Here is a 22,559-nt window from a genome sequence, read left to right on the forward strand (position 1 = left end):
GGAGGGATTGAACCCACGCACCAGGAGACCATGACCCGAGCCGAAGTTGCGTGCCCAACCGACTGAGCCACCCAGCGGTCCTGACGTAACTTTTTTTTTTTTTTGAAGATGTTACTTATTTGGGTAATCTCTACATCCAGTGTGGGGTTCAAACTTACAGCCCCAAGATCAAGAGTTGCCCGCTTTTCCGACTCAGCCAGGCAGGTGGTCCATAAGGAGAAACTTCATGGTGAGTGGGGAAGACTGAAAGTGTATAACCGTAGGTAGCATGATTTCTTCAGGAGGAAAAATTGAGAAAATTATGTCATTTGTGTTTCTGAATTTCATTCTAAATCTGATGAAAAAACACAAAGAAGAAACATTAAAACGCACGTATTTAAAATGTTTTGACACATACTAACAAACAAGGATAGAACACAAAGGACAAACTAGAAAATATTTGCCTTATGTGAGACTGAAAAAAGTCAGTATTGATGATCTATAACAAATCTCTTCAGAAAATGTGCCGATACTCTGTAGCCATGAGAACTTCTGGGTCTTTTTCTCCTCGCCCATGTATCACTAAGTCAAAATAATTAATTCACAATTTTGTAACCCCTGGAGAGCAGGCAGTTAGTTAGGCTGTGAGGGGATGCCCGGAGGCCAGCACGGAGGAGGCCGTGCCCAGCCGCGGGGAGGGTCAGAGGCCTGTCGGGGCCTCACTCCCCGAGAAGCCCCAGCACACCAGATGGGCCCAAGAGGGCCGGGCCATGACAGGAAGCCCTGAGCAAGAGAGGAGGAAAAGTGGGAGACCAGCCACGCTTCGCGCCCCAAGCAATGAATGTTCTGTCCCCTAGTTAACATCCGGCAATAAAAGAAACCCAACCCCAAAGGCACAGCTCTCATTCTCTCTCTGTCTCTCTGTCTCTGTCTCTGCCTCTCTCTTGCTCTCATGTCTCAAGTGGACTTTTCACTTTAGTAAACTTTCCCACTGCGTCGCTCATCTGCTGCGTGTCTGTCCTGGAATTCCTTCTCATGACAAGACTAAGCACCTCTGGGGACTCCTCTGGGTCAGGGCCCGGGGTCTCCCCAGTCCACCGGGCAACGAAGGTTTCTCAAGAAGAGTTCATCATTATCAGTCAGATGATGGTCAGAATATGTTAAATACTCAGGCCCCTGTGGGTCTCCTTCGATTCATGGCTTTCATGCCCCCGTCTCTGGGATGTTTCTCCTGAACCCTTCGGTGACAGATTCTGTCCTCATAGTCTCATCTGGTTCTTTTCAGCACACACGAACGATGCATCAAATGATTCCGTGATTGCTCACGTAATGCTTCCCTTCCAGGAGAACATGTGACTCCTCTAAAGGTACGGACACGGTTCCTGACTCAGCAACAGGCGCCAGCATCAGGGAAGCAGGCACCTGGGCTTCTCGTTCGTTCCATACACCCCATCACAGCCGGGATCCAAATCCAGGGAGCCGCAGAGGCCTGTTCCCAACACAGTTCCTCTCACCATCTTCTCTGCTGGCTATAGGGATATGCTTATTTTGTGGCTATAGATGTTCATGGGCCGGTATCCTGGCATTTCGGCTCCAAAACCCACTGGTCCTGCCGTACCCCAGACTCTGTTCTGCACTCGGTGTCTTCTTGAGTGTGAGACTCTCACTCTCAGGTGTCCACTCACAGTGTGAGAGTCCCACATTAAGCAGTATCGATTAGTGGCATTTGTCTTGCCTTTGAGAGCCTACAAATGATCTCATATTCATTAGTTCACTTATTGCCTCCCAAATCCGACAGGTGGATAGTAGTTTGAAGATGAGAAAAATGAGGAGCCAGAAGCCTGGAATGAAAAGGGAAAAGACGCACGAGCGGTGCATCCATAAAGAACGGTCATGTCCTCGGAACCTTTCCAGAAAACACACTGTCGCTCTACGCCGTCCCGTACTGAGAAGGCAGTTAGATGTGTGGAGAGGAATTGCTGGGGGATCAACAAGTCTTAGAAGGTTCTAAGGGAAGATCTTCCAGACCAGCAGAGACACACGATGGCACCGAGGTGCGGCAGCACCCAAAGCGATGGGTGAAGATAGTGACCACCTGGGGACGGGCAACAGTAAGAAATCACCGATTTCTGCAACTATCTGTGGACGTTGCAACTCGATTGTTCATCTGCAACTCTCTGTGGACATTCTCCCCGCAAATCTGTAAGTAGACCAATCCCTGCACCCAGGTCAGAGAGTTCCATCGATTTCCTGAGCTGCAACCATAGAAACACTTACTATATTTCCACATTGAATGGACATTTAATGGCCACTGTATGCCAAGACCCCACAGATGTCAGGCTGACCGTGAGGGAGATAGGGTTGCCACACAAAACATTACAGGTGAATTTCAAATGGATGAATCATTTTTTTTATTTCTTTGGTTAATTTTTTTTAGGTTTATTTATTTGTTTTGAGAGGGAGATGGAGAGAGTGCGCAGGGGAGGGGCAGAGAGAAAGGGAGAGAGCGAATCCCAAACAGGCTTCACACGGTCAGTCAAGAGCCCGACGCGGGGCTCGGGCTCACAAGCTGCCAAGTTCAGGACCTGAGCCGAAGAAGCAAGACTCTTCGCTTAGCCGAGGGAGCCCCCCGGGCGCCCCCAGATGAATGATTATTTTTAAAAATATAAGCATGTTCCAAATATCGCATGAGATATACTAAAAAATGATCCGAAGTTGCAATTTAATTAGGCATTTCGTATTTTCATTCGCTGTATGTCGCAGTCCTGGATGGGCCAGCTCTCGTTTCCTCAAGCCTTGTGGGGAGAAGTAGCTACATATATACAAGTGAAAAGGATACAGAGTAATTTCAAACGCTCATGGGTCTTGGAGGCAACAAAACAAGGCAAAGTTGAAGTTTTAAAGACAGGGGTGTGCGTGTGGGGTCTTGGAAGGCCTCTTAGATCCAATACCCAAAGGAGAAGAAGGAACCAGCCTCCTGAGACCCTCAGGGAAAGGGATAGCTTAGAAGCGTGGGTAAGGCAGACACTAGATTTCAGACCAGACGGCTAAAAATCCTAACCCCCCAGCCCAGTTTATCAGCTGGTGACCTTGGGAAAGTTTAAGTTCTTTGTGCCTTGGATTTGTGAAATTTTACACGGAGACCACGATTGTATCAGATACTTTTTAATGAGAATGTTATCCACATTTGAGTAGGAAGTGCTTAGCCCAGTGTTTGGCACACTTTGACCCTCGCTGCCTTATTTAGTGCGTGTGGGGGTGATTGTGTCATTTTGAATACACGTCTGCTTCTCAGACTATGTGTCTCTGGTGTTCATCTGTCTCTGTGCCGCTCCAGGTCTGTGCTAGAGTTTTTGCCTTTGAGTAGCTGTATGTGTGGTTCATGTTGTGTCTCAACAGCATGAGCTTGTGCCTGTGTTGTGGTCTGTGGGGGTCACTGTCTGTATCACCTACCGGAATGGACTTCCTTAAGACCCAGGACAGGGTTCTTACTATATTGTACTCAGGGTTCTTATGATATTATAATACATATGTGTGTGCATTATGTTAATCTCTATCACAACATATCAGGACTTCTCAACCTTGATGTTAGTAACATTTCGTGCTGGAAATTATTTGCTGTTGGAGAAAGTACCGAGCATTGGAGGGTGTCGGCAGCGCCTCTGGCCTTTCCCCGCCAGATGGTCCCTCTCTAGTTGTGACAACCAAACATGTCTCCAGACATGGCCGAACGTCCCCCGATGGGGAGAAATCACCTCTCACTGAGAACTACTTCCGCCCACCCTCCAGTCACGAGGGCCACGCCGGGTGAGCGGAAGCCTCAGCCACAGTTGGAAAAAACGGACATGTGGGCCAGAGGCCAGCAGCCCCTTGGGTTTTGTTCTGCTAAAGTTCCAAGAAGTTTGCAATGAGCTTTGGGGAATGAGAATCTCCGTGAGCAAGATGCTCGTAGATGTCCATATCGAAGCAGCAACGGAAAGTCCACTAATTAAAACATAAGGCTCAGGTCATATACTTTTGTATCATCGATGTTCAGTGAACTCGTCCATACTTTCTAATCAATTTTATATCCGCAGTAAAGTGCATGTATCACAGAAAGCCTACCTAGTGAGTAGATCATTAAGTCTTGGAGGGGGAGAGGGTGCTCTCGGATGCTGTCAACAGATTTACTCAAAAGACAGCTTCTATGCGTAAAGCAAAGGTGGGTCCTCTGTTGTACCTGGCAACTGTCCTCCCTCCTCGACCCACTTCAGGGAGCCAGAAATTAACTAAGCGGTGACTCCTGTCCAGAATGTTCACCCGCACAGTAAGAGTGCCTTTCAGTAGAACATTTTCTCTCTCCAATACAAAAAGCCTATCTCAGTTTCAACTTCCCCCACCCCGCTATTTCTTTCCCGAAAATTGTGTGCTGCGACATACCCAGTGCGGACTGTGCACTCCCTGGGGTCCGATGGCCTGTATGCATCTCCTGATGGGGCCTCGGCTTTTCCTAATATGGCATTTCCCATAGCAAGACCATGTGCCTGTGATGTCGTCTTTTCAACTCAGCGCCCGCATGATGAGCTATTATCAGGCTTTCCATAACTGGTATATAAAAATCCACTGGATTTCAATGTTTTAATAAACAATAAAATTTCAAAAACTAATAGCATATACAACAACATATTTATATAGGCCATATTTTACAGCATAATTCAGATACTTAAATACAAATACCTAAAACATATCTAGTGAAATACGGGCTATATTTCTACGTAGACAAATCAGATAAGCCACTATTGAGATAAATTCAAGAAGACATACATAACTGAAGGGTCTAATATGTATCGTAAGATTCAATGTTTTAAAGATGTCTATTGTATTCACATTGCTCTATAGATTCAAACATTATTAGCCAAAATTATATCAGCCTTCCCCTCCCCCCCCCTTTTTTGGGGGCAGACATTTACATAACGATTCTAAAATGTGTATGGAACTACAAAAAGGCAATTGAGAACAGGCAAATCTGGAATAGGAACAAGGGGTTGAGACTTGTTACAAAGCTCTAGAAATAAGACAGCGGGGTATGTAAAACAGACAACTCAAGAGTAGATTCCTGAAAAGAACCGCACAGACAGGGCCATTCGATGTCCACGGTAAAGGTGATCTGTTTGAATAGCAATATGACTATATTTATCTACAGGTGGATGATAGACCAATAAATAAATACGCCAATTGATTTTTTCCTTCCACTGTAAATCGATATTCGTCCCAGGAGAGTTGCAGAGCTAAATATAAGCGGTGAAACAGTACAGGCTTCAAGTGTTAATAAAGGGCCATCCACATCTTCGTGATTTCTAGGGAGCAGAATTTTTCACCGGTGTTTCGCTTCTCTCCTTCCCACCCTCTCCTTCCTCAGGGAACCGGAAGGAAGCCTTCCGCGGGCACTTTATTACTCACATAAAGTATCCACACAGACAATATTGACAGTCAAAGCCAAGGTGAAATTGCACGCACTCCTTCCCGCGCCCCCTCGCTAAAATACCTTCACCGACGAGGGTGGGATTCGAACCCACGCGTGCAGAGCACAATGGATTAGCAGTCCATCGCCTTAACCACTCGGCCACCTCGTCACCACGCACCATGCTCTCCAAGTACTTTATTTCAGAGTTGACCCTCGGGCGCTCCCGGCTGTCCTGGACGCAGGGGATCCAGGAGGCGGCTCGGGGACGCCCGGGAGACCAGCTCCGGCTGCCACGCGAATGGACCACGACCGGACTGGAAAAGTCGCGACGCGAAAAGCAGGCTCAGCTCCCCCAGGAGTCGCGACGGGGGCGGAACCGGGACGCAAGCACCTCGGCCTGGGCCTGGGCTCCCCCCGCGCGGCTGCCTGGCACCTGTCTGCGGTCCCCCCCCCACTGCGGTCCGAGGGCGCCACCCGCCCGTGCCAGCCGCGGGCGGGGGCTCCCAGAGCCGGTCCCCCTGGTGTGGACCTCGGGGAGCCTGGCGAGTCCGGACTCCGAATTCGCGGCTAAGAAGACAGTCCGGAAGCTTAGACGACTGGGCCCCAGCGGGGTCGCACTGCAACTCTACCCCGTGTCGTCACCGCCTGGACCCTGCAGGGTGAAACTGCGCAGGGCAGAGCCCTTCACTCGCGGGGCTCTCTCCCCGCTCATCCCAGCAGAGGAGCCGCGACTTCCGATTCCCCCCAAAGCCCCGTGTGCTTCTTGGGTGATCTTAGGGGGGACAGGTGGCCCGACTTGCGCCTGATTTCCAAAGGATGCGGTACAAAAAAAAAAAAAAAAAAAAGTTAAAAGAGTCACTCCCAGCGGGAAGATTATTTGGGGAAGGGTGCAAAAAGCTTTTTCAACTGCTTTTTAAAAATTTGTTTCACAGAATGAATACAATGCACATAAGGGAACATGGGTAGGGCTTGATTATGAGTAATCAGAATGAATCATAAATGCCTGGGGAAAGAAGACTGTATTAAAGGTGAGTCTTGCTGAGGAAGTTTTCTAGAGCTGGCCAGGAGAGAGGGTGTCCTTCCCTGAGGACAGGGCCTGAGCAAAGGCCGGGGGGCCCACAGTGTCTAGATAAGTGTTGAGAAATCACTGTGGCCGGAACGCTGAAGCATGTGTGTGACCCATCAGGGAGAATCCTGAAATCTGAGCAGGAAAATGGTCATGAAGATCAAGCAAATCAATCATACACTTCCCTCTGCCTTGTTTTCTCCGCTCAGTCCAATTCCCGAGTCGGTATCAAGAAGGATCTATTTCCCCTCTTTCCAACAAGACCTTTTACCCTCATGGGGTATTCCTCCCCTGCCCCATTTGAATCCGGATGGATTTTTTTTTTTTTTTTTTTAATCCACACCTTTGTTCTCGGCTTCAGGCTTATTTTTTAAGTTCACATCTTTTCCCATCAAAGTTAACCACACGTTTAAAAATCTTAAGTACTTCAAAAATACGTGGCCTTCTTCCTCATATTCCCCCCTGGGAGAGGGAAAGATTTTCAGCCATTTGGCTTTCGGTTTGTGGTGGTGTTTGCTTTTCCCGGCGTATCTCCAAATCGGATGCCACGGCAGAGATGGCTGGTTGGACATTTAGTAGGGCTCAGAGCCACCCACGAGACGTCCCCAATGCACAACTTTCCTTGACGCTAATCGGGGTCATGTGACCAGTTTCGAAACCAGCGCGTTGGAGAGTCGGTGTCTGTGAAACGTGCAGGTTATGCCCAGAAGAGGAAAGGAACACCCTCCACTTCTCTCTTCCTACCGTGTGTGCTTGCTGGAAGTGGCAACACCGCAGGAAAGAAGGAGTCACGAAACACTAAGCAACCCCGTAGGAAGGAGGGAGCCACGAGGTACAATACCGGAACCAACACCGTGGGGCCAGAGCGTCAGCCTCGATTGTACCTTCAGACGATCATGTGAGAGATGAGTAACGTCCGCCTCCTTTAAGCTACAGTAGGTTGAGGTCTTTGTTACAGAGCCAGAATTGTATTCTGACTGATACGGATGCTTTCTCTACTTACTGATGTTTCAAGTTTAGAATTTTCGATTGACTACTCACCATACAAAAAGGCTCATCTTGTTCCTCGCCTTAAACACCACCGTATAGGGACACGCTTCCGATCCATCTTTCTTCCAATTATATCATAGTCTTTTTGAATTGGTCTTCACTGCTTGTTTGTGATGACTGGCAAATATTGTCCACTGTTTTCTTATGATATTTAGATTTTTTAAATATTTGGGTATTGGAGAATATCTTTTATGTTTCTCTAACGTTCGATTGAGTGTTGGTTGGGTATGGAATGCTAGGTTGGGGAAGTTTTTCTTTCAGGATTTTGAAAGCGTTCTCCGTTTTCTTCTAGCTTCCTGTATTGCTTTTGAGAAGTAAGAAGTCATTTTAATTACTGATACTTCATTTGTAATTAGCTTTTTTCTCTTTCAGGATTATTTCTCTGTCCCCGGTGTTCCTAAATGTCTGAAAAATATGCCTTCGTGTGTTTCTATTTTCATTCATTGTTCTCAGAGCTCTATTACAGCATTGAATTTGCAAAATCATGTATTTCAGTTTGGGAAATTAGCTTGACTTTTTCTGTTTTGATTTTCTCACTTATGTGTTCTCTAGTTTCTTTCTTTTTTTTTTTTTTTTTCTGGGACTTCTTTTACCTTGGATTTTAAACCTCCAGGGTGTTTTGTCTCCCTTTTTCCTTTTCCCCCACTTTTTAAAAATTATTATTTACACTCTTCTTATTTTTATTTAAAAAATTTTTTTTAATGTTTATTTATTTTTGAGACAGAGAGAGACAGAGCATGAATGGGGGAGGGCCAGAGAGAAAGGGAGACACAGAATCTGAAGCAGGCTCCAGGCTCTGAGCCGTCAGCACAGAGCCCGATGCGGGGCTCAATCTCACACACCGTGAGGTCATGACCTGAACCGAAGTCGGACGCTTAACCGACTGAGCCATCCAGGCGCCCCCGAAGGCTTACTACTTATTGAAGGACATTTTGGTTGCTTCCAAGTTTCCACAATTGTGAATAAAGCTGCTATAAGCATTGCGTGCAGGTTTTTGTGTAGGCGGCAGTTTCAACTAATTTGGGGGTCTCCTAGGGAACATGACTGCTGGAGTTTGCCTTTACGTATTTTACTCCGTCTTCTGGAAGAGAATTATTGCAGCTACTCCATTAAGTTTTTCATTTCTACGCTCACAATTTCAATTTTAAGAGGCTTTTGTAGCCAAGCTACTGTTTTCTACAGCATTCTTTCTCCCTGTAATAACTTTCCTGAGAAGGTTTCTTCTCTCTGCATAACATTAGCCTCTATTTTTTCTAAGTGCACTTTTATCCCTCTCATATTAGACACTTAAGTCTAGACGTCAGGTGATCTTTGGTTGCTGGGCATTGTTATAATGAGGCCCTAAAAATAAATGGAAACAGATTATGAGTCCAGCTTATTGACGATAGACTTCCCTGTAAAATGACCTGCCTGTGCCATTTAGTACCAGACAGGATCTTTAACTCACCCTTCTTGGGATAATAAAATCCCTCGAAAGAAGATTATTCAATCTCTGGTTTAGATGGCATAAACTGACTTCCTGAATCCTAAGAACATTCTTGAAGGGCAAAGGTTGGAGGAAGTTCCTTTTGAATTGCAAACTTAACGAATGACACCATCTACTTCAAATTGTAAAATTATATTAAATTACAAATAAATTTTAAATTCATGTTTCCTGTGTAAAAAGAGAATATGTCACACACCACTTCTGAACGATGACCTGCGTCTTCAAGCCTATTGGGCCTTCAACTGATCAGAAAGGTAACAAAAGACCCAGTCTTTCAGACTGAGATGAGCGGGGCCAGTTGAGCCTTGAAAGAAATTGGAGTGGTGTGTGTGTGTGTGTGTGTGTGTGTGTGTGTGTGTGTGTGTGTGTGTTCACTTTCAGTTTGGGTCACAACACGGTTATTAGAAAGAAACAACTTAATTCAGCTAGCACGAGTAAAGTAAGTGCATTAATACCTTCCTCTCCATTTTCTTTTCTTTTCTTTCTTTTTCTTTTTCTTTTTTTCCTTCTTTCTTTCTCTCTCTCTTTCCCTTCCTTCCTTTCCTTTCCTTCCTTCCTTCCTTCCTTCCTTCCTTCCTTCCTTCCTTCCTTCTTTCCTTTCCTTTTCTTTCCTTTCCTCTTTCTTTCTTTCTTTCTTTCTTTCTTTCTTTCTTTCTTTCTTTCTTCTTTCTTTCTTTCTTTCCTTGTCTCGTCTTTTAAATTTATGTTCATCAATGTACCCGAGCGTTTCAACAGTTCAGAAGTGAGCGCATCTCCTGGGGCAGAGGAGAAAGTACTGGTAAGTTTCGGGCATAGGGCAGGGGTTGCTCCTTCTGGTTTCTCTTTCCTGGAGGACAAACCCTGGCGGACAATATTCCCTGGAGCGGACAGGTCGGCCCTGGTCCTCCACGCTTCTATGGGAATGCTGCGCTTCGTCCCAGGAAGCGTGAACATGGTAAATATTTAGCTACTTGTGATGTGAAATTCCGTAGAAACAAAAACTAGTTTATTCCTTGTCCACCACTGCGCCCCCAGCACCCAGCACAGGTTGACCTGCAGCAGTCGCTGAAAATTCACTCGCGGAACGAATAAACGAATGAACAACCGCGGCAACGCAGGAAAAGAGCGGCAGGCGTCTCACGCCAGCAGCGGACCGGGGCGCCTCTTTGCTCCGCGCCCTGGGAGCGGCAGATACAGCGCGTCGTGGACGCTCATCCCGTTGCCAGGCGACAGCGTTAAGTCACGAATTCTCGACTGCGCGCGCGCGGCGGAGCTCCGAGGGGACGCTGTTCGCGCCTCCCGAGCCGCGCCAGGTGTGCGCACGCGCGTGCGCGCCCGCCGCGGCCCCGGGCTCCCTCGGTGGCGGCGGAGGGACCCACAGGGGCTGGCGGCCGGGTACCCCGTCAACGATTCGGGTGCCTCGCGTCCGGGAGATCCGGGATTCAGAGCCCAGCTCCTGCGAGAACAGTACCACTGTTAGCAAGGTGAGAGCCCGGTCTTTTTGGCAAGAATATTCGGGAAAATACTTCTTTTCCTTGATTCTCTGAATCCAATTGGTTGAAAAGGAAGCGGGCTCGTCCGGGATTTGAACCCGGGACCTCTCGCACCCGAAGCGAGAATCATACCCCTAGACCAACGAGCCGCCTACGTGCAGGGCCTCTCCATATTTTCAGATAAGAAGAAATAGAATCCAATTACCCTCATTCTGTTTACAAAGAATTTGTTCCCCGAAACTTAATTCCCCGCCAATCACCTACATGAATGAACAGTTGGAAAGGCTGTTTGTGTGAAAGGTCTGTTGACAGTTGCAATCACCATGACGTCACTTGGTGGTAAGGCTGGTCTGTAGGGAATTTGGACATTTTCTTTTTCCTTTGCTCCACTTCGCTAAACTATTCTAAGTCGTTTAACTCATTTCCATCTAACTTTGAATTAAGTTAGGTTAGACAAATTCTTGTTCTGGAGTTTTCCTCTTCTCACTTCTTTCCTTTTTGAAAGTTGGATATTATCATTACCGAGGGGCTCCTAGACCAAAGCGTGTTTTTCAGCTCCCAGAAGTTCCACTGATCGGAGGTACATTTCTTAACATTAATGTTTCACGGGCACCAAGACGTTAGTGTTAGATGCGTTTATTAACTTACCAAAAACTTCTGGTTAAAGTCAAAGTTTACACTAGCTGGTGTATCTAAGCCACATTTTAAATCCATGTGAACCAACACGCATGCCTGGAACTAACACATTTTCAATTTTATTTTGCTGCACTGAGTGTGATGCCTTCAGAATTAAAAACAGTTCCCTCATTAGGTTCATCCTTCCCGTTATTCTATAATTATTAGATTGGAAAAAGAAGCGATCATGGTACCAAGTAAGTAAGCGTCAGAGGGAATTTTTCTGTCTTCACACTTTCAGAGTCCAAAAGATGAGCCACAGTCTTCTTGGCTATTTAATCAATGCAACTATCTTTCAGTGACAACTAATATACATTTTGGGGCCTTATAATCACTTCTTAGGCTCATGTTACTAAATTTTTTCATCCTTTTTCCCATCTGTTATATGAGAACCACTCCGATGTGAGTTCTGTCTGTAGATCAATCTTTGACTCACTGAACCCAATTAAGTTTACATTAGGAAAGTACTCTAGTTTTGATCGGTATCCTTATCTAAACAATACATTTGGACTCTATTCTAAATTTCATGATATGCTGTAGGGTATGACAAATGATTTGAGGGGACATCCATCTTAATTTTCTGTGGTTTACTTTCACAGAGGTAGTTGTTTGACATGTTCTTTAACAAGTGCCCTAAAAACTTGCTTTCTCATAAGTAAGACGGAGTGAGGACTGGACTTGGGTCCCCTCACCCCAACCACAAAATCCAGCATTTCTTGGCTGCCTTCACAGAGAGAAAAAGATATGCCCTTGAGTAGCGTATCTTGCAGGAACGCAGAGGCAGCATGCTCATTGAAAGGGATGTCTTGACTGTGAAGACTGGTAAAGGTGGGGCCAAACCAGTGCGCCCCAAGATGGACCACAGTGGTAACGTTTCACCCCCGTTTCCCCCTCATTATAATACTAAAAAAAAGTACTGCCCGAGGGTCGAGATTTAACATGCTAGAAGACGCATGAAGAAGCATGACCTTGACGCGTGCAGGAGCCAAGAAATCCCCTCCTCTATGTGATTAGAAGTCATTCTTTTCCCACCTACGCCTCTTTATAAAGCTCTCTCTGACCCCTCCTCAGAGGCTCAGCCTCCCTTGTGCTCCAGCACAAGCCCCAACCAAACCCTGCCTGGATGGCGGCTTCCACCTCTTGTCAATTTCTATTGTCTGGGGGGCGCCAGGGCCCAGTTAGGTACCATGAGTAGGCATGCTGGTCAAGGTATTGATTGTAATATTCGGTGCCCTAAAACCAGATTGTACCCCAAGCACAGGTCATTATGACTTCATCTGGTTTATGACTTTGAAACCTCTGTATTCTGCTAGAACTAAGAACAGAGCCCTTCAAAGATTTAACCCTTCAGTGCAAGTAGCTGTCTCCAAATTCTTTATAGACTGGCATCCCTGCTTGCTGAGTGTCTCACAAAATTTCCTCCTCTGAAAAAGGCAATGCAGGCGGATGAATGCTTAGTTTGTCTCCCTCTTGTGTCTGTCCTTAGCTTTAGAAGGTTTCGGCTTTTCAGTAGGATTGAGAGAGAGACGTTTGAAATGTCAGCTCCTCGGAAAGATGGCGCATCGACCCATCTTTCTTATCAGTGTTTTTCTGAACATTTTTCTCTAATCAAAGACAAGACCCAGGAGATGGCTGATATTCTTGTCAACTCTCACTCTTTATCTTCATCAGTTTTCCTGTCTTCTGTCTCTCAAGGATTCCATCTGATTTGGTAATCTCACCCTTTATTTCTGTTTGTCTACTCCAGTTCTTCCTAAAGACCCACTAACAGGCCAGATCTGGAGAGAACGACAGGGCACCGATTCACCCCCTGGCCTGTTGCGCACACGGACTCCTCAGAGCTAGAACACTGCGCTGACCTCATTTTCTCCTGTGGACACGTGTCATAATTGTCCTTGGGGTTGCATTTCTTTCTAGAGTGAACTGGAACATACCTGTGACTCTTGGCCCTCTGGAATTACTCAACACCTTGGAAGGGGAGGGCATAGGATGTGGCATTCATGGCTGTCCTGGACAGTCCTGAAATCAGGCACTACATACCGCCCAGATTCCAAGATTACCCCAGGCAAGGAGCGAGGCTACCTCCAGGTCCAGGGCCGCCAGCTACCATAGACCCAAGGACTGGAGCACTGTTTCTGTAAATGCTGTCCCTCCACTTATTTTGTTCTATCCTTCTGGGCCTCGTTTGTTGTTGTGTTTCATAAAGTTATCTTAGTTTCTACCTTTTGATGCCTCTGTAATGCTTGCTAAGATTGTTCTCTGACTAAATGTTCTAGCTCACTCATTTGATCTTTGGGTATACTGCCCACTGTCTTATCTGATAGTCTACCGAGTTGTCGAAAAACTCATTCATTTCCCATCCATAGCCAGTGTCTCTGGCTGTTTCTTCTTCGTAACTGTTTATTCCAGCGTCAGGTTTCCATTTTCTTCCTTTATGACTTACAGAATTTGTATTGTGTTTATTTCGAATCCTTATGCTAACATCGCCCACATATTCTGTCACCTCTACCATAGATTTCCTCATTATTGTCATTCTAAAATAGGTCTGGCACCCTGCAGATATCTCCTGCCCAGCCTCTGGACCCATGGTCACCCTTCATTGATAATGTTTGTATCTGGTAATAGGGGCAAAACTCCCTCCCTGATTGTGCTGATCCCAATGATACAAGGTGAGAATGCCCACGCTGCGTGGTTTACCACGTAGACCACACTACCTCCCATTTGCCCCCTCCGCACAAGGAAGCCATCCACCTCTGCCTAGAAAGTTTCCTGTACCATCTGCTATGACACTGGTTTTTCTAAACTGTGTCCCAATCTTTCCTGGGATGTATGTGAGGAGATATTGTTTGGGTTGAGAGCACGGAGTTAATCTCCTCAGAGGTTACTTTGTCTGCCTTTTAAACATGGGGTTCTTTCTTCCACTGGATACTTTTTCCTGCACTGTCGAAGATTAGTCGGCCATGTATTTGTGGGTCCGTTTCTGGGTTCTCTATTCTATTCCATGGATCTATGTGTCTATTTTTGTGCCAGTACCATACTGTCTGGAAAATTACAGCTTTGTAATGTACCTTAAAGTCTGGAATTATGATGCCTCCAGCTTTGGTTTTCTTTTTCAACATTTGGCTATTTGGGGTCTTTTGTGGTCCCATACAAATGTTAGGATTGTTTGTTTTAGCTCTGTGAAGAATGCTGGTGCTATTTTGATAGGGATTGCATTGAATATGTAGATTGCTTTGGGTAGTATTGACATTTTAACAATATTCGTTCTTCCAATCCATGAGCATTTAATGTTTTTCCATTTCTTTATGTCTTTTTCAATTTCTTTCGTAAGCTTTCTATAGTTTTCAGTGCATAAATCTTTTACCTCTTTCGTTAGGTTTATTTATTCCTAGGTATTTTATGGTATTTGGTGCAATTGTTAATGGGATCGATTCCTTGAGATCTCTTTCTGGTGCTTCATTATTGGTGTATAAAAAAGCAACTGGTTTCTGTACATTGATTTTACATCCTGTGACTTTGCTGAATTCCTGTATCAGGTCTAGCAGTTTTTTGGTAGCGTCTTTCGGGTTTTCCATGTAGAGAATCATGTCCTCTGCGAAGAGTGAAAGTTTGACTTCTTCCTTGCCAATTACTATGCCTTTTATTTCATTTTGTTGTCTGATTACTGAGGCTAGAACTTCCAGCACTATGTTGAACAACAGTGGCGAGTGTGGACATCCCTGTCGTGTTCATGACCTTAGGAGGAAAGCCCTCAATTTTTGCCCATTGAGGATGATATTAGCTGTGGGCCTATCGTATATGGTTTTTATTATGTTAAGATATGTTCCTTCTATCCCAACTTCCTTGAGGGTTTTTATCAGGAAGGGACACTGTATTTTGTCAAGTGCTTTTTCTATATCTATTGACAGGATCATATGATCTTATCCTTTCTTCTGTTAACATGGTGTATCACGTTGATTGATTTGCGACTATTGAACCAGCCCTGCAGCCCAGGAATGAATCCCACTTGGTCATGGTGAATAATTCTTTTAATATACTGTTGAATTCGATTTGCTAGTATCTTGTTGAGAATTTTTTCATCCAGGTTCATTAGAGATATTGGCCTTTACTTCTCCTTTTTAGTGGTGTGTTTGGTTTTGGAATCAAGGTGATGCTGGCTTCATAGAATGAGTCTGGAAGCTTTCCTTTCATTTCCATTTTTTGGAACAGCTTGAGAGGAATAGGTATTATCTCTGCTTTCAATGTCTGGTAGTATTCCCCTGGGAAGCCATGTGGCCCAGGACACTTATTTGTTGGGAGATTTGTGATAACAGATTCAATTTCTTTGCTGGTTATGGGCCTGTTCAAATTTTCTGTTTCTTCCTGTTTGAGTTTTGGAAGTGTGTGGGTGTCTAGGAATTTGTCTGTTTCTTCCAGGTTGTCCAATTTGTTGGCATATAATTTTTCATAGGATTCTCTAATAATTGTTTGTATTTCTGTGGTGTTAGTTGTGATCTCTCCTGTTTCTATCATGATTTTATCTATTTGGGTCCTCTCTCTTTTCTGTTTGAGAACTCTGGCTAGTGGTTTATCAATTTTGTTTATTCTTTCAAAAACCCAGCTCTTAGATTCATTGATCTGTTCTACTATTTTTGTGGATTCTATATTGTTTATCTCTGCTCTAATCTTTATTTCTGTTCTTTTACTGGCTTTGGGCTTTCTCTGCTGTCGTATTTCTAGTTCTTTTAGGTGTGAGGTTAGGTTCTGTATTTGGGACCTTTTTGCTTCTTGAGATAGGCCTTGATTGCAGTGTATTTTCTTCTTAGGACTGACTTGGCTGCATCCCAAAGGGTTTGGACGGTCGTGTTTTCATTTTCATTTGCTTCCATGTATCTTTAAATTTCTTCTTTAATTTCCTGGTTAACCCAGTCATTCTTTAGTAAGATGTTCTTTAACCTCCATATATTTGGAGGCTTTCTAAGTTTTTTTCTTGTGGTTGATTGAAGTTTCAGAGTGTTGTGATCTAGAAATGTGCATAGTGTGATCACAATCTTTTTGTACCTGTTGAGGGCTGATTTGTGACCCAAAGACAGTCTCTTCAGCAAATAGTGTTGGGAAAACTGGACACCAACATGAAGAAGAATGAACCTGGACCACTTTCTTACACCATACACAAAAATAAATTCAAAATGGGTGAAAGACCTAAATGTGACAGGAAACCAGAAAAATCTTACAGGAGAAAATAGGCAGCAACCTCTCTGACCTAGGCTGCAGCAACTTCTTACTTGACATGTCTCCAGAGGCAAGGGAAATAAAAGCAAAAATGAACTGTTGGGACCTCATCAAGATAAAAAGCTCCTGCACAGCAAAGGAAACAACAAAACTAAAAGGCATCTGACAGAATGGAAGAAGATATTTGCAAATGACATATTGGATAAATGGTTAGTATCCAAAATCTATAAAGAACTTACCAAACTTAACACCCAAAAACAAGTAATCCAGTGAAGAAATGGGCAGAAGTCATGAATAGACACCTTTCCAAAGAAGACATCCAGATGGTTAGCAGACACAGGAAAAGATACTCAACATCACTCATCATCAGGGAAATACAAATCAAAACCACAATGAGATATCACCTCACACTGGTCAGAGTGGCTAAAATTAACAACTCAGGAAACAACAGATGTTGGCAAGGATGCAGAGAAAAGGGAGAACACTCTTGCACTGTTGGTGGGAATGCAAACTGGTGCAGCCACTCTGGAAAACAATATGGAGGTTTCTCAAAAAATTTTAGAGTAGAACTATCCTATGACCCAGAAATTGCACTACTAGGTATTTATCCAAAGGATACAAAAATGCTGGTTCAAAAGGGCACATGCACCCCAATGTTTACAACAGCGCTATCAACAATAGCTAAATTATGGAAAAAGCCTAAATGTCCATCGACTGATGAGTGGATAAAGAAGATGTGGTGTATATATACAATGTACTTTACTCAACAATCAAAAAGAATGAAATCTTGCCATTTGCAACAGCATGGATGGAACTGGAGGGTATTATGCTAAGTGAAATAAGTCAGTCAGAGAAAGACAGATAGCATATGATTTCACTCATATGTGGAATTTGAGAAATTAGCATAAGACCAGAGGGAAAGGGAAGGAAAAATAAGTTACAAACAGAGAGGGAGGCAAACCGTGAGAGACTCTTAAATACAGAGAACAACTAAGGGTTGCTGGGGGGGGGGGGGGGGGCGGGTGGAGATAGGTTAAATGGGTGATGGGCATTAAGGAGGGCACTTTTTGGGATGCGCCCTGAGTGTTATATGTAAGTGATGAATTACTGGGTTCTACTCCTGAAGCCAAGACTACACTGTATGTCAACTAACTTGAATTTTAATTTATTAATCACAGGGTTCAAGTCCTAGATGGAGTGATAGCAGGTATCTCAATTACAACTTTGAATTTTTTTCCACCACTGAACATTCTAAGAGTTTTTTGAGACACATAGTGACTACAACATCATAAAACTCCAAGGAAGTAGTTTTCTTTCTATCCCTACTCTCACTTTGTATTTCTTGATTTTTATTTTGGGTATTCTTCAAGAAATGTACCCAGTCTCCTCTTGTCTCCAGCCTACTGTGTTACCACATAGCTTCCAAAAGTGGGTGATAAAGGTGAGAAGCAACAATGGAAAAATTCAAATCCCCCAAATGTATATCTTAAGGAATATCTTTAGAATTTTAATACTTTGCAATAATGGGGGCACCTGGGTGGCTCAATAAGTTAAGCATCCACCTCTTGATTTCTGCTCAGGTCATGATCTTGAAGTTCGTGAGTTGGAGTGCCACGTTGGGCTGACAGCATGGAGCCCGCTTGGGATTTTCTCTCTCTCTCCCTCTCTCTCTGCCCCTCCCTTGCTCACATTCTCTCTCACTGTCTTTCTCTCTCCCCTCAAAATAAATAAAGTGTATAAAAAGAATAAATACTTTGCAGTAATGAATTGAGTATTCCCATTAATGAACTTGGTGTCACAAAACTGTCCTTTCTCTTAATTACAAGTCCCAGCTTCTGCTCTGTATTCACACTGATTTAATCTGTTCCAAGATTCATGTGCATTTTGCTCTCTGGCACATAGTTTTACCTTAATTGTCCCTGGGCTGGCAGGGAACAAGGGACAAGGGTAGTCACTGCTAACCCTGTGCTTAGTTTGCCCATGAAGTCAGGTATGCAGAATTCATGCATGTTTCAGGGAAACAGCAGTTCATCTGGAATCAAACACGTGTGTTGGTGTTAGTTGGCAACCTCAAGAGCTTCTTGGGGACAATCTGAAACAGGGCCCTCTGAGGAGGGCAGGGAGAGACTGAAGAGAGAGGCAGTCCACTCTAGGTTGGTAGGTAGCAGTTCTAGTTAGCAAGAGAATTTACATACTAGGCTTGTCTTCAGTGGTCTGCGACAAGAAGATCCCTGCACCTGCCTGCCAAATCTTAAAAGTTTATATAGAGGTCCTAACTGGGTTCAGTCACATATAGTGTCTAGGTGGCCTCAACACCACATCACTATCTAAAAGCTGTGTCCTTGAGGCAGCTTCTGGAAACAGGGAAGGCGAACAGAACACATATTCCAAAGACAGGGGAAGGAGTAAGGAGCTCCCATCGCCAGGGTCCAGCTCACAAGTCAACCAGTGGTCACATCCTCTCAATGACCTGCCCAACATTTGGGAAGAATCCATTTAATTAGAGATGGTAATGGTTCAACTTTCAGCTTATTGTCAGAATCGGGGTCCAGAGTTCTAATTAGTAAATCATGGAGTGGTCTTTATTCATTTCCATAAAATTAATGAGTGATTACGGGGTACAGACTGTGAACTATGTGCTCTGGTATATTCCTCCTGTTTTCCTTTGTAAAGGTCATGATGTCATTAGTATCATCCCCATTTTTCAGATAAAGGGTTTCTGAGATCTAGTGTATTTTACTGGCAACTTGGCTAAATTTTACCACTCAGGTTTTTATAACAGCCTGATATGGGTTATAATGCACTGAAGAAAAAGTAACTTTTTAAAAAAATTCTTTAAATGTTTATATTTGAGAGAGAGAAAGAAACAGAGGGCAAGTGGGGGAAGGACAGAGAGAGAGGGAGACACAGAATCCGAAGCAGGCTCCAGGCTCTGAGCTGTCAACACAGAACCCTACACGGGGCTTGAACTCAACGAGCCATGAGATCTGACCTGAGCCAAAGTTGGACGCTTAACCAACTGAGCCACCCAGGTGCCCCAAGAAAAAGTAACATTAAAGAGAGGCAGAATTTTATTATTTTTAAGTGTATTTATTTTGAGAGAGAGAGAGAGAGAGTGAGTGTGTGTGTGTGAGCAGGGGAGGGGAAAAGAGAGAGGGAGAGAGAGCGTGAGCAGAGGAGAGGCAAAGAGAGAGGGAGAAAGAATCCCAAGCAGGTTCTTGTGCTGCCAGCACAGAGCCAGACCCGGGGCTCAAAGTCATGAAACCATGAGATCACAACCTGAGCCAAAACCAAGAGTTAGATGCTCGATGGAATGAGCTACCCAGGCACGCCCAGAATTTTGTTATTTTGATAAAAACACTTACGTGACACGTAGCATCTTCAGTCAGCAGCAATAGTCTCCAGGCATATGAATATGCTCAGAAAGAATTTCCATAGTCCAGGCATTTTAAGTTTTATTTTCACTGAGGTAAAATATACATAAAGAATGGGGCACCTGGGTGGCTCGGTCGGTTAAGCGTCCGACTTCGGCTCAGGTCACGATCTCACTGTCCGTGGGTTCAAGCCCCGCGTCGGGCTCTGTGCTGACTGCTCAGAGCCTGGAGCCTGTTTCAGATTCTGTGTCTCCCTCTCTCTGACCCTCCCTGTTCATGCTCTGTCTCTCTCTGTCTCAAAAATAAATAAATGTTAAAAAAATTAAAAAATATATACATAAAGAAAACCACATATAGCTTACTTATATAGCCCAATGAATCTTTACAAACTGTACATGTCTATAAAACCACCCCCCAGACAAAAGTGTAAAACATTACCAGACATAAGCCAGGAGTGTCTCCCATTTCTCCATTCTACTTGCTCCCAGAGAACTGACTGTCCTGACTGAACAGCACAGATTAGTTTTTCAATCCGCTGCCTGATGGCCCTCATTCTTCTTCCCTTCCAGCCATGCTCTCATCTAACTTCTTTCAGTGGGAAAATGTATAACCAGCCCCTCTTCTGTATCTCTCGTGTTTCTGGCACTGCTACCAAAATAAATTTTGAGATTTAGATTATTTAATTTGAAAACAGTAAACTAGTGGAAGGGGAGATGGGCAGGATTGAGTCCCATGATTCTTTTCTCTCTGGTGTGCAGACCTGGTGTAATCCTCTTTCCTAGAATATGGGCAAGACCTCTGGATATGGTGGGATTTCACTACTGTGGGGAAGGAAAAATTCTTCCTCTACCCTTCAAGGTCTTCCAGCTGGCTTAAGAGTTAAGTTGACGTGAGACAGATTAATAGGAGAAACCAACCACAGTTATTACATGTGCCTGGACTACCAATAATAAAATTAAGACCTAAAGAAATGACCAAGGCAGGCAGTGTTTATACTTTTTAGACAAAGAAATAATACATTTTTGAGTAATTGACAGGATAAAGAAAACAGATGTTTGGGAACTTTACTTAGTAAGGAATTCTAAGTGGAATTTGGGCTGAGATAGTAAATTAGTAAAAACATAACAGCTTTCTCTGCCGTTTCTACAGCTTTCTCCACTCTTAAAATTTCCATCTCTGGTGACAAGAATTTCTTTTTACTTCTTAGTATATGGCGGGTATCTTTCATATGAAAGATTTATTTCCTGCTTTCAGGGAGAGAGCAGAAGGTCTGAGGCCTATGCACTGTCTGTTTCTCTAATAGCTTTAATTCAAAACAATCAGTCTGCCATTGTGGGACATTTTGGGACAACCTGGCCTTGGCTCCTACACTACCATGATTGAATTATATTATATGACAAAATGGAAGTGATTTTTTCAGATGTAGTTAAGGTCCCTAATCAATTGGCTTTGAGTTAATAATAAAAAACGATAGATCAAGCCTTGCAGATGCTACCACCTTGGAGCCATCTGTGTGGCCCAGGTCAACTCCACTGTGTTCTTCAACATCACCCCGGATAGCAAGCCATTTGGCCGTATCTCCTTCGAGCTGTTTACAGACAAAATTCCAAAGACAATGGAAAATTGTTGTGTTCTGTGCACTGGGGAGAATGGACTTGGTCATAAAGTTTCCTGCTTTCATAGGATTAATTAGGGATTAATGTGCCAAGGTGGTGACTTCCCACGCTATAATGGCACTGGCAGCAAGCCCACTTATGGGGAGAAACTTGATGAGAATGTCATCCTGAAGCATAGGGATCCTGGCATCTCATCCATGGTCCGCTGGACCCAACACGAATGGTTCCCAGGTTTCGTCTGCGCTGCCAGCACTGAGTGTGATGGTGAGCAGGTGGTCGTTGGCAAGATGAAAGAGGGCACGAATGTTGTGGAAGCCAGGGAACACTTTGGGTCCAGCATTGGCAAGAGCAGCAAGATCACCGTTGTCGACTGCGGACAAATCTAGTACATTTGACTCGCGTTGTATCTAAACTGCCAGACTGTTCCTTCTGTCGCTCAGGGGAGCAGTCCTTCACCCCCATCTGCTCAAAACATCCTACAATCTTTGTGCTCTGGCTGCAGTTCTATGGGTCCCCTAGTTTCCTGATTCCCCTCCAAGTCTAGCTGGATTGCAGAGCTATGTTTATGATTACAAAATAAAAACTAAACAACAACAACAAAAGAGAGAGTGACAGATTATCCTGGGTGAGTCTGACCTAATCAGGTGAGCCTTTTGGAAGAGGGTCCAAAAGAGACATATTCAGAGTAGGAGAGGCTCTCCTGCTAGCTTTGAAAAAGTAAACAGATATGTGAACTGCTTATGAAGAGGGTCACGTGGCAGGGGGTGTCCTCTAGGAACTGAGGGTCTGCGTTCTAAAACAACAGGAAACTGAGGTTTGCCAGCCATCAAGCGAGCTAGGAAGACCTCAGATGAGACAGCAACCTTAGCTGACATTGTGAATTGTGTCTGGTGAGACACTAATCAGAAGAGGCAGCTAGGCCATATTCCTGACCCTCTGAAACTATGAGGTAATACATTTGTGTTACTTTAAGTCATTAAATGTGTGTTCATTTGTTATGCAGCAATAGAATACTAATATACCAGACTACATGGATGTGGTGTTTTCTTGACTGAAAGTCATTCAAGTAAGTATTTCATTTCCCCTTCTGGAGAAAGAATCATCACCATATGTGACACTCTTGATATGTCCAGTATGGACAAAAAGTGGGGAAATGAACAGTGGTTTGTTATGGTGGGTCAATCAGT

General features: G+C 44.3%; 2 non-coding genes and 1 pseudogene across 2 annotated transcripts; 1 reads left to right on the top strand and 2 right to left on the bottom strand.

The window, feature by feature from the left end:
* Window positions 1-5,509: 5,509 nt before the first annotated feature.
* On the bottom strand, window positions 5,510-5,591 carry TRNAS-GCU (transfer RNA serine (anticodon GCU)). The gene has a single exon. It is a non-coding gene; the product is annotated as a tRNA-Ser (tRNA).
* Window positions 5,592-5,601: 10 nt separating this feature from the next.
* Window positions 5,602-21,758, top strand: LOC109252673 (peptidyl-prolyl cis-trans isomerase A-like; annotated as a pseudogene).
* TRNAP-CGG (transfer RNA proline (anticodon CGG)) lies at window positions 10,574-10,645 on the bottom strand. The gene has a single exon. It is a non-coding gene; the product is annotated as a tRNA-Pro (tRNA).
* Window positions 21,759-22,559: the final 801 nt, after the last annotated feature.

Source organism: Panthera pardus, unplaced genomic scaffold (genome assembly GCF_024362965.1).
Source record: "Panthera pardus isolate Hobbes unplaced genomic scaffold, ASM2436296v1 HiC_scaffold_17, whole genome shotgun sequence".
In the NCBI taxonomy this organism is placed as follows: Eukaryota; Metazoa; Chordata; class Mammalia; order Carnivora; family Felidae; genus Panthera; species Panthera pardus.